The following is a 24198-nucleotide window of genomic DNA, read 5'->3' as shown; positions in this document are numbered from 1 at the left end:
CATCTCACACTTTTGGTCAGATGCTGCTAGGAGCCATAATTATATCACTATGTTTGTTACTACAGCTGCTTGTGGAAAAGATGAGGTGAGAAATACGTGCAGGAGCTGTCACTGGGCTGTGTCGCACTATGACTGCTACTTCTGGGTCTGGAAATTTACTCTCAGCTGGAAATTTTTAACCCATCCATCTGAGATGTCACAGCAACCAGAGGAGCAACATGTTGCAGCATAGCAGGAGGGGAATACAAGGAAATGAAAAGCCAAATAACCTCAGGAGGTTTATGCAAAATGGATTCACAATACGTATATAAAAAAGGATACAGATAACCACATTTTGAGCTATTGCTTTGTAATAAGCAGTGTTGCCACAGTTACTTTGAAAAGTTACTTTATTAGTTACTTTTTAAATTACGTTAACAGTTACTTCATTGGCAGTTTTATGCAGGTACTTAATTACCATCAGCCAACAACTCGTAACTCATAAGCAGTGGTGGGCACCGATAACCAAAAAATTAATTTCGATAACAGATAATCACATAACTGAGAAGTTATCTTTGATCGAGATAAAACAATAAACCACCCAAAAATGTATCAGAAGTTACAGATAACCGATAAATTCCAGTAATGTTTCTGGTACACTTACAACTACTAACAAGCTGAATTTGAGTTTTATTATATTGTGCACACGTTTTATTATATTGTGCGCTCGTTTTAAGCATCATTTGAGTAAAACAAGGGCACGATCTACTTAAACATGGCCACAATTTGTAAAACGTGCACTCAATATTGTCTTGACACATAAATGTTGGCTATTAGCCAACAAACCAGCAGACAGTGTAATACATTTCCCCATTAGAAATGGATCTGGTCAGAGTGTATCATCATGTTTGGGCGCACAAGGACATACAGAGAACTCCAGCTGCCCAGCATGGCATCATCTGGAGTTTAAGCACATTAAAAAGGATGCTGAGGGCGAAGCATCTTCCCCTCGTGAGGATGACAATTTAGGTCATATTATGAAGTTAATTTTGAACAAAAGGAAAACGTGCACACATTTTATTAATTTGAGGGCTCAATTAAAGGAAAACGTGCACACGAATTATCACGGCCAGGAAAACGTGCGCACGTTTTGTAAATTTGAGACACGTTTTTTTCATTCGTGGGCTCAATTAAAGGAAAACGTGCGCACAAATTATCATGGCCAGAAAAAAATAGCACTTTAAGTGACCTCTCGCGGGTTCCGTACTCCCATCGAGAGTCTTTGTAAATTAAGTTTGGAAAAAAAAAGCTTCTGTTTACGTTTTGCTTCTGGAAACATGAGTTCGAGGTATGGTTTTTGAACGTACAATTTGTTTGAGAAGATAAATCATGTGCTCTGAACTTTTACACCGTGCGGTTCTGTTGTACAGTTTGAGCTGTCGCCCAGTACAGTGATTGAAAATATATCAGCCCAGCTTCAGGGCCATACTGCCATGAACACTACTGGTCAGTAGATGGCAGTAGAGACCTTGAAAACTTGCCAAAATAAAATTCCAGATAATCCGTATATGCTACATTGAAGATGCGTGGAATTTAATAAACGCAGACACAATAACAACGTCTATAAACCCAGAAAATTGATTCACAAGAGTTTTAGGCACTAGAGTTTAATGCTGTTGTCCGTAGAGCCTGATCAGTGTTTCAAATGCATTTCTCATGTCGTGAATGTACTGATTACCCTATCCTACCCATAATGCACTGTTGGGCACAGCATATATCCACACTAAAACCTTAAAAATTAGCGCATTACTTTAAAACTAAAACATATATCTGATAATTTCACTTTATAAAACTTCAGACATGACATTAATTTAAATAACTTGTCCGAAATTAGTTTGGTTAAAAATTGAACCATAAGTTTAAAATGTATGCCGCTGGATGACTTTGGTGATATTGTCATCTTATCAGAAGATGGTTAAAAGAAATGAGTTTTTTGGGGGGGAGTTCTCTTTTGCTTGCAGAGGATAGTAGAGCAGTTTCTTTTGGAAGTAGCTCTTCTCTGTTTTTGCAGAGGATAGACCTACACATCAGGTATGAGACATTTAACAGGTAGGCGCTCCACTGATTTTAAATTTTATAAATGTTTGTAGCTGTTCAGCTTTATTTACCATGGTATCAGTCTAAAAATGATCAGACAAAAAATGATCGCAAGATAATTAGCCCGATAATGGTTTTTAAAGTTATCTAAAAAGATAATCCGATAATGAAAACATTATCTTCGATAATTATCAGTTATCGGATTATCGGAACTGTGCCCACCACTGCTCATAAGTAATGTAACGAATGAGGTATTTAGTAATCTAATTTGGTTACTCTTAAGATTGAGTACTCAGCAAAGTAACTAATCAGCAAAGTAATCAACAGTTACTTTTCTGAGTACTCAATCTTAAAAATAACCAAGTTAGATTACTAGTTACTTTATTAGTGACACTCAGCAGATGCTAACAAGTTGTCCGCAGCCGCTAATGAAGTAACTGTAAAATGTGACTGTAAAAAGTAACTAATAAAGTAACTTTTCAAAGTAACTGTGGCAACACTGGTAATAAGAACAGTATTGGTGACATCTGTGTGTGAGTGTGTTTGTGTGAATAGGTGAATGTAAGGTATAATTGTAAAGCTCTTTGAGCATCTGGTGCAGATGGAAAAACAATCTATAAATGCAGTCTATTTACCATATTGGCATCAAAGGAGACTTCTTGGTGGAATTTTGTAGGTCAATTATTATTTAGCGGTCAGCAGTGTTGCCACAGTAACTTTGAAAAGTTACAATATTACTTACTTCATACAGTTACATCTTACAGTTACTTTATACAGATACTTCATTTGCAGCTGTGAACAACTTGTCGGCAGCTGCTGAATGTAACTAATAAATAACTAGTAATCTAACTTGGTTATTTTTCAGATTGAGTACTTAGCAAAGTAATTATTAGTTACTTTGCTGAGTACTCAATCTTAAAAAATAACCAAGTTAGATTACTAGTTACCTTATTAGTAGTTACATTACTTATTAGTTACAAGTTGTCAGCAGCTGCTAATAAAGTAACTGCATAAAGTTGCTGATGAAATTGTATAAAGTAACTAATAAAGTAACATTTCAAAGTAACTATGGCAAGACTGGTGGTTGGGCAACACAACTTATTCAAAAACTGGAAATCTGAATTTTACAGTAAATTTCAAGTTCCCACTGTATACATATTGTTAATTCACATATACAGTACACGATAGATAGATAGATAGATAGATAGATAGATAGATAGATAGATAGATAGATAGATAGATAGATAGATAGATAGATAGATAGATACATGAACAAGAGACAATGAGTGGACCTTGATGGACCCTGATCATGCTCAAATCCAAAGTCATCTAGGATACACTTGATTTGAATGTCCATTTCAAAATTTGAAAATTCAATACATTTTATTGAGGATATCATTGGCACAATAATGTGTGACTGACCCATGGACACACGCATGAAGAAGATAAACACATGGATGGAGTGCAATTCTATGTTTCCCTCTTATGGACAGTGGGGAGAATTGCCCTGTTGACATGGCACAACATGTAAAGTTGCAAAATTTGGCAAAAGGAAAGCTGCATAATTAACAAAAAAACAAAAAGACAGGATGCTCTCCTTTAGGCAGCAATAGTTCCATTCACTTTTTTTCAGTGGCAGCGCCGGGGGGCTTAAGCCCTCCCAATAACAAGCCAAGTCCCCCTCAACTCCCCAATAATTCTGCCAATAATGTGAATAGCGACTGACATATTTGTGGATCTCAACTGCAGTTTTGTGCTTGGACTGGATTGTATACAAACTTCATAAAGAATCACTTTTTTGTATATTGTTTACAACTACGTTTCTCAGGCTATATCTTTTACTTACTTTTATCGAATGGTCATGACCTCCGTGTTAAATTGGCAATAAATCTTTGATATAGATGCTTTGTGTAAGGTTGATTCCTTGCATTGTCTTGAGCACCATTTCAATGAATTCAGTTTGTATACCTATGTGCAAGTTTACTGAACTTGCAATCATTCTAAGTGATGTGTGTGTGCATTGATACCACATTTTAGAGGAGCACGGGTGAGTAAAACATATACCTTGGTATTTATGAAACAATTTACTATATATTGTTCATTTCAACGACATTTTGTGGAGCCCCTCCAACTTTTACCTCAGATGCCCCCCCAGCTCCCCCAACAAAAATGTCTTGGCGCCGCCACTGTTTTTTCTGAATGCTGGATAAAAACATTGGCATTTGCAGTTTGCTTTGCAAATGTCAATGTTTTGCTGGTGCTATAGTCAGGCTACTGACATTCTTCTGGAGTTAGATGCAGCCCCATCAAGCTCCACCCTTGAGCCACCTGTGGACACAATATGTCTGTAGACCACCCTCATCCAAAATAGCCTACAGCTAAAACAGCTTGATTATATCATAATAAAATAAATGGAGTTTTATTATCCTTTTTCTTTTCATGTTCTCAACAAAAATACCTTGGCAAGCTCTCCCCGGATTCATCACAAGTGCCCTCCATCTTTGTCTGGCAGCCAATAGGAGACGACTGATCCAGGAATTGTTTCTTTTCCCCTCCAACGCCCGCTCCCTCTAATGGTGAAATCTGACAGAGGCAGATTTCAAATGGAAAACAATGAGCTCCCTGGTGAGGAGAAGGCAATTATGGCCCGGCCCGATGTGCAACTCAGTGCCAAGAATTCTATATCACACCAAAAACAAAACAAAACAAAACAAGGGCTCCTGCTCCCTCCTCACTTGTAATGGCTTGATTGTGGTGGAAGGGAAGCGGCTCTCCAGAATGCCAACAATGCTGCTGTTTGCTTGAGTTCTCTGAAAAACTAAAGAGGAGAAGAAGTGGAACTCAAAGCATATGATGTGCCACACGCACGAGCTGAGATGCACAGTAATTCCCAAGGTTGTTCCTTTTTTCTGCAGAATTGAATGCACAATGCCAAGATAGCTAGAAAAAAACATATGGCTGGGGTACGGAAAAACATATGCACACTTGGAAAATGTTGAAATATTTTGTCAAAAAAACAAAAAGGAACAGTTTCTGTGCAATATCAGCATGACAACTTTTTCCTTTGAAGCGGGAAGGGACATGAGACAAAAAGAATCATGAAGGCGAGATGTGAAAATAAAATGTTCTCCTCTGGGACTATCAGGTGCACACGGTGTCAAGTCCCTCCACGTTATTCAGAAATCAAAATAGGCTCTCGACAAACATGGTTCTTGCCAGCTCTAATCTATTCTCAACTTTTAATTTGGGCTGTGCAGTTTCGAGACGTGAAGATGGGATGCTGTAATGGGAAAACTCTAAACGAGAAACTTGTGAATGAGAAAAGTGGCAGAGATTAATAAAATGGGCAGCAGAAAGCAATTCTCTCACGTTTCATCTTGTTATCTGTTTTACGTTATTTCCTCTGGGTACGCTGCACCTTGCAGATATATAGCTCTGCACAAATAATCAATTAAGCCTGCAGATTTACGGGGATTCAGCAGTTGCTTTGTGTCAGGCCTTCAGCCACGCTCAATGGATTTTCTTTCAGGATAAAAACAGAGAGGAACACAGGCTCTTGATGATAACGAAATAATGCTGCAGAGTGGAATCAGAAATTCCTTTATTATGAAATGCTTGTTTTCTTAAACATTCAAATTGATCCAGCGGTTTACTAATTGCTACGTACATTCTTACTGCCTGCTAGACAAGATAATGTTTCATCTTCTGAGACTTAGCAACCTTTATTAGTCGGGGTGCAGATCTTATCTAGATACATATGATTCCGAAACAATGTGTTGAAATAAAACAATCAAGATGACAAATGCAAGTAACACTTCACTTGAAGGTATCGTCATAATAGTGACATGACACTGTCATAACTGTTACATGAAACAGTCATGAAAGTGTCATAAACATTATGTCAATGTTATAAATGTTTAATGATTGCTGTCATTAAGTGTCAATCGTTTTTTATGACAAGTTGACATTTTTTGGGTTGTCTTGATTATAACATCTTGACTTTAATCAAAGTGACATGACCAAAAGGTGTCTTTGGCTTTTTTGGTCTTCAGTTGCATGCCAACTTGTCAACTTGTCATTACATCTCCACCCCCATCTGCCAGTGGATCAAGGACTTCCTCACAAACCACCCACAGGCCATGAAACTTGGCCCCCACCTTTCCTCCACCATCACACTCAGCACTGGTTCCCCTCAAGGCTGTGTACTGAGCCCCCTCCTGTTCACCCTTTACACGCACGACTGCTCTCCGACCCATCCCACAAACACCATCATAAAGTTTGTAGAATGATACCACCGTGGTTGGGCTCATCTCGGGGGGGAGGAGTCTGATTACAGAGATGAGGTCAATCGACTGACAGCATGGTGTTCAGCTAACAACACCACAAAAACAAAAGAAATAATCCTGGACTTCAGGAAGGACAGGGCTGACCCAGCCCCGCTCTACATCCAAAGGGACTGTGTGGAAAGGTCAGCTCCATCAGGTTCCTGGGATTGCAGCTCTCTGACAGCATCTCCTGGACTGCCAACACCACAGTGGTGGTGAAGAAATCCCAGCAGCGACTCCACTTCCTGAGGGTGCTCAGGAGAAACAATCTGGAGGAGAAGCTGCTGGTGTTGTTCTACAGAGCCACCATCGACAACATCCTGACGTACTGCATCACAGAGTGGTACGGGGGGTCGCTCAGCAGCAGACAGGAGAGCGCTGCAGAGGGTGATCAAAATGGCCCAGGGGATCATTGATTGCTCTCTGCCTAGCTTGGAAGACATTGCTAGCTCTCGCTACCTCAGCAGAGCTGGCAGCATCAGCAAAGACACATCCCACCCCAGCAAACCAGCTATTTGACCTACGACCCTCTGGCCGACGGTATAGGTCAATCAAAACTAGGACACACAGACTCAGGGACAGCTTTCACCTCAGAGCAATCACTACACTGAACAATAACAAAGCACTTTAATCTGCACTTTTCAAGTTTGTTGTGCAATATCTGTAAACCATGTGCAATATTTCACGTGCAATAGAAGAATCATTCTTCTCTACAAGAGTCAAGACCGAAGTCCAGAGAAAGAATTTTAGCTGAGGAAACTTCTGTGATTAGAAGCGAAACATCCTCACATCAAGCAACCCAGTCCAGTCGAAGATTCAAGCTTCTCTACTATTCTGTCAAATTGTATTACTGTACCTGTTTTGTTCAAAATCTGTATGGCCAGTTGTTTCTACCACATAGAGTCTGTAATGCCAGAAAATGCCAAAATGCAAACAGTTTTTATATTTATAACTCTGAAATTTTTGATACGAAATACAGGGTGATCAGCATGTCTGCCTATCCATCCGTCCATCTGTCCATTTGTCCGTCCATCCATATGTCCATTTTCACTTGTTAGCATGATATCGCAAGTACCAGTTGACCAATTTCATGCATATTTAACATAAGGTTGTAGTTGGGTGATCCCCTGACACCAGTCAATTACATTGACCTTGGGGTTAATTTCAAGGTCATAGCGAGATATTCGATATTGTCATTGTCACCCTTGTTAGTGCAATATCTCAAGACCCAGTTGATCAATTCATTCTTATTTAGCATAAGGGTGTGTTTGGGTGTTTCCCCGAAACTTTGTGTGATCAATTTGTGGGGACTGGGGGTATGTCATCTCCCGATGACTCTTCTTACCTGATGATAATACTTTATTAAATTTTGAACCAATATCCCTAAATGATTATGTAGCAGGGGTGGTGGCCAAGTGGTTAATGCGCTTGGTTTCAGTTCAGAAGGCTCCGGGTTCAAATCCCACCCCTGCCACATTTCTCCATGTAATGTGCAGTTGTGTCAGGAAGGGCATCCGGCATAAAACCTGTGCCAATTCAACATGCAGATCCACCTTGGTTTTGCTGTGGCGACCCTGAGTACAAACAAGGGAGCAGCCGAAGGGACTTTACTATCCCTAAATGATTATATTTACACTGGACATAATTTAATCAATGTAGGATAAAGGTGAAAAATCGCCCTCTTTGCAAAATTCATGACAACTTATGGGCTACAAGTGTCATTGTAGCCCTTAAGCTGTTAATGTGTTATTTTTGCTGAACCCCTTGAATTAAGGGTGAAAGTCAACACTACAAGAACATCTAGATTGTTTCATTTAAACTCTGTGGTGGCGTACTGAGGTAATATTACAAAAAAAAAACAAAAAAAACACTGTCTAAATAACTCACTGTCTAAATACTTATGGACCTGAACTATTAATTTCCAAAATCCATACATTTATCATATTGCAATCAGGGTTCTAGCTACAGCGGGCGGGTGGGCGGGACTGCAAGTTTCCGCCCGGCTTTTGGGTTCAAAGTGGCTGTGCCACCCAGCCCAGAATTTCTGAAAAATGAACTGAAATGTTGCTGAAAATGTACCAATTCAATCGTATTTCAAGCTTATAGAGTCATAGTTTTGCAAATTTAAATCAATAATTAAAGTAATAAGAAATATATTTCTCATTTGCTTTGTATCAAATTGCAAACAGCAGAGATCAGAGAGTCAGTGCATTCTGTGGCCACAGAGCTGTGAACGGGAGCAGCTGGAAATAGCATCTCTACTCTGAGCTGAAGAAAAAAATAACCGTCATGAAAGTCCTCCAGAGGTCTTTCTGTATCCGTATCTGAAGATAGATTCAGAAATTTATTGTACAGTTGAAAGGCTTCATGTTTCCAAAAACCTCAGAGTTTGAAAGACAGTAGACACGTGTGTGTGTGTGAGAGAGAGAGAGAGAGAGAGAGAGAGAGCACACACGGAGGAGGAGGGGTGGAAAGGAGGAGGGGCACAGCGTCAGTGAAAGAGGAAAGTGAAAAACTGACTCAAAGTTTTTAATTTTATACAGCAGGTTTGACAATGGGCAATTTTAAAGATGCACCGCCATCTTGAAACCGAGACTTCTGGTTAGTGAGCCTCTCACTCGCATGTTTGGCGTCATTAGAAACATCTGCTCAGCTGTCAGATTTACAGGGAGTGAGATTGTCACTGGAGGTGAATTCCACGCCATATCGAAAAGTAATTTTGTTGTCATTGTTGTTGTTAATGCACAAGGAATGAGAAGAGCTGTTGCAGTGGTGTGAATATCGATCCAAAGCCCTGGTCACATGGCACTAACGAAGGACACTGGAGCCAAAATGAAACAATAAATCTGTGTTGCCCAGCTTTGTTCCTGTACGAATCCTGACGACAACTTCAAGTCGTCCATAATCTGTTTTGCTTTCTGTCTTGACGGTTCCTCATTCCTTGCATAATTCCTGTACCGTCAGCGGTCTGTTTGACTGTCATCCAACTTTGTCCAGCCTCCCAAGTCCGACATCTTGCATGAACATTGTACACGTACACAAACGGCTGTGTGCACCAAAAATGGCACAAGGACAGCACGCGAACTGGCGCACAGCCATTTGTGTGTGTCCACACAGCCTCTACAGCCAGACAGAACGCAAATGTGCGCACAGTAGTCTGTAGTGCACAGTAGTCTGTAGTGCACAGTGGTCTGTGGTGCACAGCGGTCTGTGGCGCATAGCCCCTCCAGCCAAAGATGGCACGCAAACGTGCACACAGCGGTCTGTGGTGCACAGCTGTCCATGGTGCACAGCCTCTCTAGCCAACGACGGCATGCGAACAGCTGTTTGTGTGTGTGTGTACAATGTTCGTGCAAGACGTCAGACTTGGGAGGTTGGATGAAGTTGAACGACAGTCAGATGGAATGCTGACAGTACGGGAATTACGCAAACGATGAGGAACTGTCAAGACAGAAAGCAAAATGGAATTCGGACGACTTGAAGTTGTTGTTGGGATTCATACAGGAACGAAGCTGGACGACGTGTTGTGTGGGCTGCCAGAAGAGGAGGTACTGCTGGCCCACCACCAGAGGGCGCCCTGCCTGAAGCGCGGGCTTCAGGCACAAGAGGGCGCTGCCGTCACGGACACAGCTGGGAGTGACAGCTGTCACTCATTATTTCCTGACAGCTGTCACTCATTCATACTTCATCATCTCACTCCATAAAACCCAGACGTCATCTCCACCTCATCGCCGAGATATCGTACGTCTATGGAGGTAATCTTCTCAGCCTGCAGATTCAGATAAGTGGTTACACAGACGCTGCACGAGTGTGTGTTAGAGGTGGGGGTGGCATTCCCACCGTTGTTGTTACGGGGTGTACACACACCCACACTTGACTGTCTTTGCTCTTCGCCAGCAGTACCAGATCCGACAGTCGGGGACGGTGATCACCTGGGAATTCGGGACTTGGCGGCTCCAGTATTCACCAGGTTCGGTGGCGGCGGAAATCATGTGGTTCCGGCTCTTCTCAGGACAGACGTCTTCTATCCTCGAGCCTGACCACACGTCACCTTTGTGGATTGACTGTTATCAGATTCTGAGATTGTCTGTATATTCGTTGTGCACCTACACAACATTAAATTGTTACTTTTTGGCTCATCTATTGACCGTTCATTTTGCGCCCCCTGTTGTGGGTCCGTGTCACTACACTTTCACAACAGGATATCTCGGCCAGCATCGTGGATCCCGAGGGGCGTCACCCATCTGTTGGACAGCCAATGGAAGAGCAGGGTGCACAGGCGTCTGCAGGAGGCGTGCTCGGTGAGTTGCAGCAAATCCTCACCGCCTTTACCGCTCGGCTGGATTTCATGTCCAAGCAAAACGTCATCCTTAATCGCAGGATGGAGGCTCTCACCGCACAGGTGGAAGCGCGCGATCAGAGCACTGCTGCGGCTCCTCCTCCTGCCGACCCGGTGCCGGATATTAACATTCCACTGGTCGTTCAACAAACCCCCCACCATCCCCTGAAGCATACATAAGTCCCCCAGAGCCGTACGGGGGTTGTGTGGAGACGTGCGCGGACTTTCTGATGCAGTGTTCGTTCGTCTTTGCACAACGACCCGTGATGTACGCGTCTGATGCCAGCAAGGTGGCTTATGTTATTAACTTGCTTCGGGGTAAGGCACGCGCCTGGGCTACGGCGCTCTGGGAACAGAACTCACGGTTGTTATCAGCATACACTGGGTTTGTGGGGGAGTTCAGAACAGTGTTTGATCATCCTAAAAGAGGAGAGACCGCTTCAACAGTGCTGCTGTCAATGCGACAGGGGCGCCGGTGCGCAGCCGAATATGCAGTCGACTTCCGCATCGCGGCTGCGAGGTCCGGCTGGAATAACGTTGCGCTCCGCGCCGTCTTCATAAACGGACTGTCATCGGTCCTAAAGGAGCATCTCGTAGCTAAGGAAGAACCGCGGGAGTTAGATCTCGTTATACAGTTAGACAATCGGTTGGAGGAACGCCGTCGGGAGCGAGGCGAAGGACGTGGCCGGGTACGCGCCGTCCCTCTCCCTTCCGGGTTCGAAAAGGGGCCGCCCTCCCCACGCTCCACAGCCGCAGCGCTCCGTGGGGCAACAGCTCCCCCTGCTGGCATTGCTAGGTAAACACACAGGGCCAAAATGAGAACAGATGACAGAATGAGGAGGCTGGTCCCCGGGGAGTGTTTTCTCTGCAGCTCAGAGGAGAACATACAGAAAAACTGCCCCAAACGGCCACAACGACAACAACCGCCCTTAGAGACTGGGCTAAGGGGGGGTCATAACATTCACGTGGGACACACACATATTGCCACACGACTCCCAGTTTCAATCCTGAGCGGGGATTTAACCCTTCAAGCCCCAGCACTGGTGGACACGGGGTCAGAAGGGAATTTGCTAGACAGCAGATGGGCAAGGGAGGTAGGGCTCCCTCTGGTGGTGCTTCCTTCGCCATTGCAGGTGCGGGCACTAGATGGCACCCTCCTCCCTTTAATCACACACAAGACACAACCAGTAACTCTGGTGGTGTCTGGAAACCATCGGGAAGAGTTTTGAGTTTTTTGTAACTCCTTCTACCTCCCGCGTGATTTTGGGCTTCCCATGGATGTTGAAACACAATCCCCGGATTGATTGGCCGTCTGGGGTAGTGGTTCAGTGGAGCGAAACCTGCCAGGGTGTCGGGTGTGTTTAGGATCCTTGGTTCCTCCCGGTTTACATGCTAAGGAGGAGGTCAAAGTCCCTCCCAATCTGACGGCAGTGCCGGTTGAGTACCACGATCTTGCTGACGTCTTCAGCAAGGATCTGGCACTCACCCTTCCCCCGCACCGTCCGTACAATTGTGCCATGGATTTGGTTCCAGGCGTTGAGTTCCCGTCCAGCAGGCTGTACAACCTCTCACGACCTGAGCGCGAATCAATGGAGACCTACATCCGGGACTCATTAGCTGCCGGGCTGATCCGGAACTCCACCTCCCCGATGGGTGCAGGTTTCTTTTTTGTGGGCAAGAAAGATGGCGGACTCCGTCCATGCATTGATTACAGGGGGCTGAATGAGATTACGGTTCGCAACCGATACCCGTTGCCGTTGTTAGATTCTGTGTTCACCCCCCTGCATGGAGCCAAAATCTTTACTAAGATGGATCTTAGAAATGCGTATCACCTGGTTCGGATCCGGAAGGGAGACGAATGGAAGACGGCATTTAACACCCCGTTAGGTCACTTTGAGTACCTGGTCATGCCGCTCGGCCTCACCAACGCCCCCGCGACGTTCCAAGCCTTGGTTAACGACGTCTTGCGGGACTTCCTGCACCGATTCGTCTTCGTATATCTGGACGATATTCTCATCTTTTCTCCGGATCCTGAGACCCATGTCCAGCATGTACGTCAGGTCCTGCAGCGGTTGTTAGAGAACCGACTGTTTGTGAAGGGTGAGAAGTGCGAGTTTCACCGCATGTCTTTGTCCTTCCTGGGGTTTATCATCTCCTCTAACTCCGTCGCCCCTGATCCGGCCAAGGTTGCGGCGGTGAGAGATTGGCCCCAACCAACAAGCCGTAGGAAGCTGCAACAGTTCCTCGGCTTCGCTAATTTCTATAGGAGGTTCATTAAGGGCTACAGTCAGGTAGTTAGCCCCCTGACAGCCCTGACCTCTCCAAAAGTCCCCTTCACCTGGTCGGATCGGTGCGAAGCCGCGTTCAAGGAGTTGAAACGACGGTTCTCTACGGCGCCAGTTTTGGTGCAGCCCGACCCTAGCCGCCAGTTCGTGGTTGAAGAGGACGCCTCTGACTCAGGGATAGGAGCCGTGCTATCCCAGAGCGGAGAGACCGATAAGGTTCTTCACCCATGTGCCTACTTTTCTCGCAGGTTGACCCCGGCTGAACGGAACTATGACGTCGGCAATCGAGAACTCCTTGCGGTGAAAGAGGTTCTTGAGGAGTGGAGACACCTGTTGGAGGGAGCGTCTGTGCCATTCGCGGTTTTCACTGACCATCGGAACCTGGAGTATATCAGGACCGCCAAGCGGCTGAACCCCAGGCAAGCCCGCTGGTCACTGTTCTTCGGGCGTTTTGACTTCCGGATCACCTATTGCCCCGGGACCAAGAACCAGAGGTCAGATGCCTTGTCCCGGGTACACGAAGAGGAGGTCAAAACTGCACTGTCGGATCCACCGGAGCCCATCCTGCCTGAGTCCACTATCGTGGCCACCCTCACCTGGGACGTGGAGAAGATTGTCCGGGAGGCCCTGGCACGAAGCCCGGACCCGGGAACTGGACCAAAAGACAAACTATACGTCCCACCAGAGGCCAGGGCTGCGGTCCTAGACTTCTGTCACGGTTCCAAGCTCACCTGTCATCCGGGGGTGCGAAGGACCATGGCAGTTGTCCGGCAGCGCTTCTGGTGGGCGTCTATGGAGGCCGACGTCCGGGAGTACATCCAGGCCTGCACCACCTGTGCCAGGGGCAAGGCTGACCACAGGAAGTCCCAAGGTCTGCTCCAACCGCTTCCTGTGCCTCATCGCCCCTGGTCCCACATCGGCCTGGATTTTGTCACGGGTCTCCCACTGTCCCAGGGCAACACCACCATCCTCACGATAGTGGACCGATTCTCCAAGGCGGCCCACTTCGTGGCCCTCCCGAAGCTCCCTACGGCCCAGGAGACAGCGGACCTCCTGGTCCACAACGTTGTCCGTCTGCATGGGATCCCTACTGACGTAGTCTCGGATCATGGTCCCCAGTTTTCCTCTCACGTCTGGAGGAGTTTCTGCAGGGAACTGGGGGCCACCGTGAGCCTCTCGTCCGGGTACCATCCACAGACGAACGGACAGGCAGAGCGGGCCAACCAGGAGTTGGAACAGACCCTCCGCTGTGTGACATCCGCGCACCCGACGGCCTGGAGCAACCACCTGGCCTGGATCGAGTATGCGCATAACAGCCAGGTGTCTTCTGCTACTGGCCTCTCCCCATTTGAGGTGTGTTTGGGGTAGCAGCCCCCATTATTTCCCGTGGTGGAGGGAGAGGTCGGTGTGCCCTCGGTCCGGGCCCACCTTCGGAGGTGCCGTCGGGTGTGGCGCACCACCTGTTCTGCCTTGTTGAAGGCCCGGACGAGGGCCAAGACCCATGCAGACCGGCCCTGCATACCAGCCCGGGCAGGAGGTGTGGTTGTCGACGAAGGACATCCCGCTTCAGGTACAGTCACCGAAACTGATGGACAGGTTCATCGGGCCCTTTCGCATCCTCAAGGTCCTTAGCCCTGCCGCAGTGAAGCTACAGCTCCCAGCTTCACTGCGGATCCACCCGGTGTTCCACATCTCCAAAATCAAACCGCACCACACCTCACCCCTCTGTGTTCCCGGTCCGGCGCCGCCTCCTGCCCGGATCATTGACGGGGAGCCGGCTTGGACAGTGCGCCGGCTCCTGGACGTCCGTCGAATGGGCCAGGGGTTCCAATATCTGGTGGACTGGGAGGGGTATGGACCCGAAGAACGCTCCTGGGTGAAGAGGAGCTTCATCCTGGATCCGGCCCTCCTGGCCGATTTCTACCATCGACACCCCAATAAGCCAGGAGGCGCCTGTTGAGGGGGGGGTCCTGTTGTGTGGGCCGCCAGAAGAGGAGGTACTGCTGGCCCACCACCAGAGGGCGCCCTGTCGGGGACGGTGATCACCTGGGAATTCGGGACTTGGCGGCTCCAGTATTCACCAGGTTCGGTGGCGGCGGAAATTGTGTGGTTCCGGCTCTTCTCAGGACAGACGTCTTCTATCCTCGAGCCTGCCCACACGTCACCTTTGTGGATTGACTGTTATCAGATTCTGAGATTGTCTGTATATTCGTTGTGCACCTTCACAACATTAAATTGTTACTTTTTGGCTCATCTATTGACCGTTCATTTTGCGCCCCCTGTTGTGGGTCCGTGTCACTACACTTTCACAACACGACGGTTAAATGATGTCTCTGAAAGTCAACATAAGTCCAGATTTGTTATTTTGTTTTGGCTTCAGTGTCCTTCGTTAGTGCCGTTTTACCGGGGCTTCATTAACAGGAAAGTTAAAAACTAAAATACCAACATTCTGGGCGCAATAAACATCTTTTCACTATTATTTGATTTCTTTGTGCGGCTGGAAACATTATTCAAGCATTCAAAAAGCGATTCCTACGGCCACACAACTGCAACCATACACGAGAAAGTTTCGTGACACTTCTTGTTATTGAAGGAAACCACAACTCCCTAGAGTTAGGGTTAGTTAGTTGTGACGTCACCAAGCATGCGCGTGAAATCCTGAAAATCCCCCATGAAAAAGAGCGTAAAGGCTATGTCCATTAAATATTAATGTGCTTTTAACATTTTCAATATTATTTAATTTATTAACTTAGACTTTGACAGAAACATGCAAAAAAAACTTTGATCTTACAAATATTACAACATAAATATAGCATTTTGTTTATTATTTTTGAGTTTAATGCATTTAAAACCACCCAAATTTAATTAAAATAAGGCTTGCCAAGAATGTTTTAGTGGTATAAAATCCTATAGTTTTGGGGGGGCCGCTGCTCCTGAAGCTATGAGCCACGATTACATAATTTACCCGGCACTAAAATAGTCCTAGCTAGAACCCTGATTGCAATCACAATATTTTCAAGAATAACTGCAATATGACTTTTTTCTTCAAATCGTGCAGCCCTAACGTGAATAGGATGAAAGTTTACAACTACACTTGGAAAGGATGTTATGCCATTATCACAAGTTATGTGCCTGGTGAAGGCAAACACACATTTACACCTGGGTGGAACAAGATGCTGCAGAGAAAGTGCTTTGAGCAAAGGAAGCAGTAAAGGAAACTGTAAAAAACAGAAAGGAGGCGGCAAGTGTCAGTAATAATCCTCCTCCTCTGAAATAGTCAAAAAAATCAAAGTCAGCCAGAAAAATAAGTGCAGAAGAATTTAAAACTGAAAAAGGCATTTGAGAAAGTGAATTAGGACAATGAAGTAGGAGAATCAAGTTCAAGAATCAAGAGAATCAAGTCATAGTAGTGTTTTATAAGTGTAATAAAGGTTTACAATCAGAAATAAGAAAAGAAAAAATAAAGTGAAAAATAATTTTCACACATATTCATTCAAAACACAGCAAACTATAATAAACAACTATTTTGACACTTTATAAAGGTAAGTTGGGGTCTTGTACAAAGAATGTACAAAAATAAACATTCTAAAATAAACTCAAATGCACATTTTGAACAATATATACAAAATGGTCTATGCGTTTTGTTTGTGTTTATGCCACATCTCAAAGCAATTTCTGTTTGCTATTACACAAATGTTACAACACAAACTTTTTACCTAAATGGAGTTTGACTCCCTCTTGGAATGTGTTCCTGCTCTGTAAACAACCTCTCTTCACAGTTTGAGGCCCTGTTAAAACCCCTCCCCTCCTTTCATTCAAATGCGTAATTGGCACTTTATGAGTGAGAGTGAGAGAGGTTTATTCAACAATATTCCCTGGCCAACTAAGTGAATCATTTCTCTCAGTGACAATCTTCGTTTGACCACTTGAGATTGTACGAGACCCTCTTACGATCTGCTTCATTCATATGCGCAACGCTGCGCTTTTACACATGGAGCCAGCAGCCAGGGAGCTATTCAGACAGCATTCATATGCTACAGAGTAACACATTACACCTAGAAACGATCTTTGGGATACCATGTGAGACTGTTCTGCCCTACGATTGGATATTGGAAAACCATGTGATGGTGAACCAATTCCGATTGGACACACATTGTGCACGTCATCACACAGCTTCTATGAGGAGTACAAAGATGGTGGATGGCTGGCCGAAGGTCCGCGGAGTTAACTTTTCAACAAAAAAAAGTAAGTTTCTATCTTACAGTATATGATTAAAACTTTATTTAGAATTTAGTAAAACATGTACCTAGCCATGCTATACGATGGCGTTGGCCCCAGAGGGTTAATGGACGTTCACATGTTCACGGACTGTTATATGGCTGGGGGGGCCTGGCTGCCGGTTTGTTTCTGTTTTTTGGTTTTCCTCCCAGGTGGCGTGCGTTTGGGACTGAGTGGCTGTGTTGCTGAGGCTGTCAGGACCTCACCCTGATCACCTGCGACTCGTCAGGACTCACAGCTGTAGTGCATCTGGATGGATTGGAACATGTTGGCATTTAAGACTGGAGTGCACAGTGTGTATTTGCCAGAGACTCGACCTTGTGACCAGACGGGTGAGATCGTCGTCTCGGGAGCCATCTCATCAGCAGCGGATGCTGAGAACGTCCAGGTTTGATGCACAGTCTGTGAAAGAGGAGGGGGTGAGGTCTCACGCTCATCAGCACACTTCCTGAGGTACGTTAGATTTTGTGACTAACAGTTATACAGTCAGTAAATGTGGTGTCCCTCACACCTTATTATATTGAGCTGTTTGTTAGTCATGTATCAGCTTTCACTGCAGTGGAGTTTTGTGAACGGATGTTCCATGCCTGCAGGTTGGGAAGCTGATCAGTAATCAAGCCAGGAAGTGTTTGCTGTTTGTACACCTTTAAGTGTTCTGTGTGTAGAGTGTGGACTCACATAATGGTTCCTTCTTTCACAGACTCGGTTGTTGCGGCCACCTGGGGGGTGTCGGCGGGGTCCTTGGGTCCGAAACAGCTTCTGGCTCCGGACCGTTAGCGCTGCTGGGAGCGCACCACGCCAGGCCGCACCTTTTGTTATTATCACTGTTATGTATTAAATTCAGTTAGCCTTTGTACCGTGCTCTGCTTATTTCATACTGGGTCCTTCAAACGCTGGTCGGTTCTCCGAGCTGCGTCCGACACATAACACGGACCTGTTCTTTCACATCTTTATGTCTTTTGATATATATGACACTTGGTCTTCTCCATCTTTTCTTTCACCCTTTGTGCTGTAAAGTGAGCATAATTTAATCTGACTCACTCAATCTGTTTTTATCAATTCCGCCAACAACAAACTCCAGATGCCAGACTGCTATAGCAAGGACTGGCACAAACACACCACCCCACCACAGCAGCTCGCCTCACCCCCTTCTGTTGGTCTGCACCAGGCCTGTCACTGCTCCCTGCATCTGGAGCTCACTTCCCCTAATGGGAGGAGGAGATGTTGTGGATGTGTTGGCCGAGGGGAGCTTGTGTGCTGAATGTGATACGCTCCCCCCAGACATACTGTTCATGCACATCACTACGCACACTCACTGCCAACAATGGCCACCGCTACCACTGCTGTGGCCCTTGGGGGGGACAAACAAGCAGTTCACTGACAATGCCACTTCCAGCTGTTCTCCCATAAGGAAGCCCCATGCAAGACAAGCCTTGGCACGTTAAAAACAACAAAACAAAAAACAAACAAACAAATGGTCTCAGCCAGGCTGCTTGTCAACCTCTCTGATTCTAGCATATTTCTGAAAAGCTTCTGGTATCCTGTTTTTTTTGTTTGTTTGTTTTTTTGTCAAAGGTTGCAGTGTCCTTGTCTTCATAAGCTCATACTGTCAGAACACAGCACCTTGTTCTCATTTCAAGACGTGCTGGAAACACCAACAAAGCCTTTCAATAATATAAGCCCCCTCCCCAACACACACACACACACACACACACACACACACACACACACACACACACACACACACACACACACACACACACACACACACACACACACACACACACACAGTAGCAGCAATGGTATAGGTGATACGAGCTCCTGGAGAGCATCATTATGAAATACTGAGTACAGTATGTGCTACCCATGACTCTAGTCTCACAACGATCGCACATCAGGGGCACTAAAATGGCAACAGAAGCACCACAGGTTTGATTCAAATGGTTGACACTGACTCATTCATGTGAATTCTTTGTGAGTCAGTGTTACCGTATATGGTTCTTTGTGGTCTTGACGTTGGATCAACTCTGTCCAAAACTTAACCACTTCATCCTTTACAAACATACTCTTCTACCATGTTTCATCCATACTGGTTCAAAACAGTTTGAGTTAAGCAGTTATGTCCATGCCTTTGGGGGCAGCATGGTGCCTCAGTGGTTAGCAATCTTGCCTCACAGCAAGGAGGTCTGGAGTTCAATTCTACCCATGCACAGTTCGATTCTGTGCAGCATTTGAATGTTCTCCCCATGTCTGTGGAGGTTTATTCTGGGCACTCCATTTCCTCCCTTCATCAAATAAGGGTACATTCGTACTGTGGTGGTTCACTGTTCCTAGTGGTTGGATTGTGTCTAACTGTATCTCAGACAGGTTACATGCAGAGGACAACTTTCACTGTGTGTATCCATGTGTGCACAAAGACAACAAAGACGCTTCTCTTATAGTTTGAACCTTCAAGGCCAACCAAAATGAAAGGTCATATTTCATATCAGTGATTCAGAGGAACATTGGTGTATCTTTAACAAATTCATTGAAACTCAAAGTGTGCCTTAAGTATCAGCATTAAATCAAAAAAATTTGAAACTTGCTTATTCCACTTAAGGGTCATGGGTGGCAGGGTGGTGAGGTGGGAAGTTCTAGAGCCTATCTCAGTGGTCACTGGGAGATAGGCTGAGTCAGCATTGGAAAGGCGGCCAGTTTGTCGCAGGGCAAACTGGCCGCCTTTTATATATAGCATGCCTATCACGTCCACATCATAAAATAAGTTGTAGCGAATGCATACAGATTGGCCACGAATAAAGCGTTTGTATTACGTCTGCTTTGCATCTGATTTGCGGACAATTTGCGAATGCATAACAAATTTCTCAGTATGACACTGATGAACCCATCCCATCGACTCAAAGTGATTCTAATAAGTGAAATCACCTGCTGCAGTCAGTGGCTGCAAAGAAAGCCTGCACCCTCTTGGCCCTTTCTGGAATAATTTGGACACCACCGGCCTAGGCTATCAAACAATCACCTGGAATGACCGCCATATCTGCCAAAACACAAAGTTTGGGTGGATTAAAACACCACAGACTTATGGCTGTAAAATTCAAGATATTAGGTTGTCATTTACAGAATGTGTTTCCATTCATTTGTGCAGCTGTGGGGGAACTCCTGTTTAAAATATAGGCTTCATCAAATGAGCCTTCTTTGTCCTTAAAGTGTAGGTGGCATGTTATGCCATATTTTATTGAATAATGAATATTTGAGACTAAAATTAAACAACAGTTTGAAATTTATCCTTTCCTGGTGCGCATTTATTGAAGTGAAAAATATTAAGATTTTGAACCGCGCACCACTAAAAACCAGGAACTTCCGGCCCAGTCACAACATTAGAGAAGAAGGAGGAAGTGACATCAGAACAAGAACCAATGTCTTAATTCCCCCATTAATCTATGGAATAATTTATGAATTTTTACAGGCTATACTGTACTCGGAGCTCCGCACGGATGACCCAACTTCTCACCCTATCTCTAAGGGAGACACCAGCCACCCTCCTGAGGAACCACGCTTGTACCTGTGATCTAGTTCTTTCGGTCATGACCCAATCCTCATGCTCATAGGTAAGAGTAGGAATGAAGACTGACCAGTAGATCAAGAGCTTCACCTCTTGGCTCAGCTCCCTTTTCATCACAACAGTACAGAAGCGCGAATGCAATACCGCCCCTGCTGCACCGATTTGCCTGACGATTTCACGCGCCATTGTCCCCTCACTCGTGAACAAGACCCCGAGGTACTTGAACTCCTTCACTTGGGGCAAGACCATAATCCCTACCTGTAGTTGGCAATCCATCGGTTTCCTGCTGAGAACCATGGCCAAAACGTGAAATGCGAAAGTTGCAATGTGTGTGTGTGTGTGTGTGTGTGTGTATGTGTGTGTGTGTGTGCAAAAAGGTCGGAAGACACCTTTCCCAACCAAAGAGGATCTTTAACTACCGCCTATCACGAGCCAGGAGAGTAGTTGAGAATGAATTGGTATCCTTGCTGCGCAGTGGAGGATCTACCAGCTGGTAATTAGGGTGAACCCTGAAAATTGTGAAAGCCACAGTGGTCCTTCACAGTCTTCACAGGTGGAACTCCACAGGAGAGTGGACAACCAGCCCACCCCTGCTTTCTGAGATGTGAGGAGAATGGGTGCAAATAACTCTGCCCAAGAGGCCACAGCAGTATGGGAGACCTTCTACGGGAGGTGTTTCCTGGCAGTACACCTATACATCTGCCATCTCTGCAACCCACAACTGCTGCTGCTCTTCTTTTTCTCCTTCCACTCTCATTTTTGAAAGCGCTCTTTCCTATTAAATGTCAACATAAATCATGTACATGTTATTACAGTTATTCTGTAGTTATTACTATATTATAAGCAATAACAGATGCCATGGTGATGTAAGTATTGAAAACAACATAAATTGTGTACATGTTATTACAGTTGTTCTCTAGTGATTACTACATTATAAGCAATAACAGACCCATTGGTGATGGTAAGTAATGAAAACAACATAAATAATGTACGTTATTACAGTTATTCTGTAGTTATTACTATATTATAAGCAATAACAGATGCCGTGGTGATGGTAAGTATTGAAAACAATGTCAATTGTGTACATGTTATTACAGTTATTCTCTAGTGACTACTACATTATAAGCAATAACAGACACATTGGTGATGGTAAGTATTGAAAACAACATAAATTATGTACGTTATTACAGTTATTCTCTCATTATTACTACATTATAAGCAATAACAGACCCCGTAGTGATGGTAAGTATTGAAAACAATGCATTTACACATTATAGTGGTATTAACAACTCCAAATAGGTAATCTGTGTTGCCTTCATACAACAACCTCTCTTTCAAAACACACCTGATACGTCCACTTGATCGGAAATTTTTTCCATGCCAGAGCTTTTTTCCCCATTATCTCTGGAAAAAAATATGACAATGAACATAATGGGTTTTAGAGTGATCTGCAATGCATCTAACGCCCTCAACGCCTCCAGTATGAAAGGCCCTTTACACGGGCAGTCTGTGATCTTCTATGATGATGAACACACGCATGTAACATGTACATGTCATGCGTGGTTTTGCCTATAGCAGCATGTACGAGGTCTGTCAATAAAGTAACGGTCCTTTTTATTTTTTTCAAAAACTATATGGATTTCATTCATATGTTTTTACATCAGACATGCTTGAACCCTCATCATCATTCGCCTGTGAGCACGCCTTGGGAAGGAGTGGTCCCGCCCCCTCGTCGGATGTTCATTGTCTGGAAATGGCGGAATGAAAAGGACTTTTTTTCCATCAGAATTTTTTCAGAAGCTGGAAACCATTCGAAAAATTTATCTGGCTTTCGGTGAAAATTTTACGGGCTTCACAGAGAATAAGGACTGTTACTACAGCTTTAAGGACCCCTTCCAAGCTGCGATGACGCGGCACAAGCCACCGGACCATTTCTAAGCTGATGGCTCTGTGGATACGAGACCGTCGTGTGCTCTTTCTCTGGTTATCACAAGAGCTGGACATCAGCCATTTTCCGGCAGATTTCACTTTTAACAAGAGATCAACAAGAGCCATCCATTTAGAAATGGTCCAGTGGCTTGTGCCGCATCGTCGCAGCTTGGAGCGCGGCGTGCCGAGCGTCCTTAAAGGGGTCCTTAAAGCTATAGTAACAGTCCTTATTCTCTGTGAAGCCCGTAAAATTTTCACCGAAAGCCAGATAAATTTTTCGAATGGTTTCCAGGTGCCAGTCTCTAACAGCTTCTGAAAAAATTCTGATGGAAAAAAGTCCTTTTCATTCCGCCATTTCCAGACAATGAAAATCCGACGAGGGGGCGGGACCACTCCTTCCCAAGGCGTGCTCGGAGGCGAATGACGCCACCGACAGGCGTGGAAAAACTCACGCATGCGCATGAGGGTTCAAGCATGTCTGACGTAAAAACATATGAATGAAATCCATATAGTTTTTGAAAAAAATAAAAAGGACCGTTACTTTATTGACAGACCTCGTACATACAACCAGTTGTGAGTGAGGATGAAGCAAGTTACACAAGCTGCTTACATGAGTCTGGTTTGCTTGAGGTTTCTTCCTAAATATCCTCAGAGGGAGTTTTTCCTGACCACTGTCACCTGTGTGCTTGCTCTGGGGTTGGTAAGGTTAAACCTTACTTGTGTGAAGCACCTTTTGGCAGCTTTGTTGTGATTTGGTGCAATATAAATTAAATTAATTGAATTGAACTTACACATTGTAGAAATAGCTGGGGTAATTAAATGTATAAAATGTCCAAATGCACATATGTTTTGATGTTTGATTGTAATACAACAGCTAATGGACCATGTCTGTGTCTTCAAGCTGCACTGCTGTCTGTGTCTGACGTCATTTGTCATAAACATACATCCCCGGAGGACATTTTTACATCAAAAGTACAGACTCACTTTAGTGAGCAGACAACAGCCTGTCATCATGTCCTGTTTTATTATATATGTCTATTTAAAACTAAACAGTGGTTTTGAGTACGATGAACAATGGAAAAGGGGGAAAAAGGCCACTGAGGAGAAGGCTGGAAAGAATTCCTCCTGTCTTTCTCTTTCCCCATTTGTGAAGCTGTAAAAAGGAAGAGGAGACTTGGCTCAGCCTTAAAAGCACTTAAAAACCCAAGGTTACCTCCTGGTCACATCTGTAAAATGAGAAAATGGCTGAAGGGGCAAGGGGCCAGTGGCAGATAACACCAGAATGCACTATCTGCTCCCTACACATTAGAGGAGGACGGCGCGCCGGTGGGCTTTTCCAGGATGTTCTATGCTGAAATGAGGACTGGAAGCACAATGCGACGGTCTGGTTTTAGCCAGTATGACGGC

At 44.9% G+C, this 24198-nt stretch overlaps 1 protein-coding gene across 1 annotated transcript in view; it reads right to left on the bottom strand.

Moving 5' to 3' along the window:
- mgat4c (mgat4 family member C) overlaps positions 1 to 24198 on the bottom strand; it is a 568633-nt gene that overhangs the window by 25293 nt on the left and 519142 nt on the right. The gene's annotated exons all lie outside the window — the stretch shown is intronic.

The sequence above is a fragment of the Thalassophryne amazonica genome, chromosome 8 (assembly GCF_902500255.1).
Source record: "Thalassophryne amazonica chromosome 8, fThaAma1.1, whole genome shotgun sequence".
Taxonomy (NCBI): Eukaryota; Metazoa; Chordata; class Actinopteri; order Batrachoidiformes; family Batrachoididae; genus Thalassophryne; species Thalassophryne amazonica.
The sequence above is the reverse complement of the archived record's forward strand: the minus strand, read 5'-3'. Positions and strand labels throughout refer to the sequence as shown.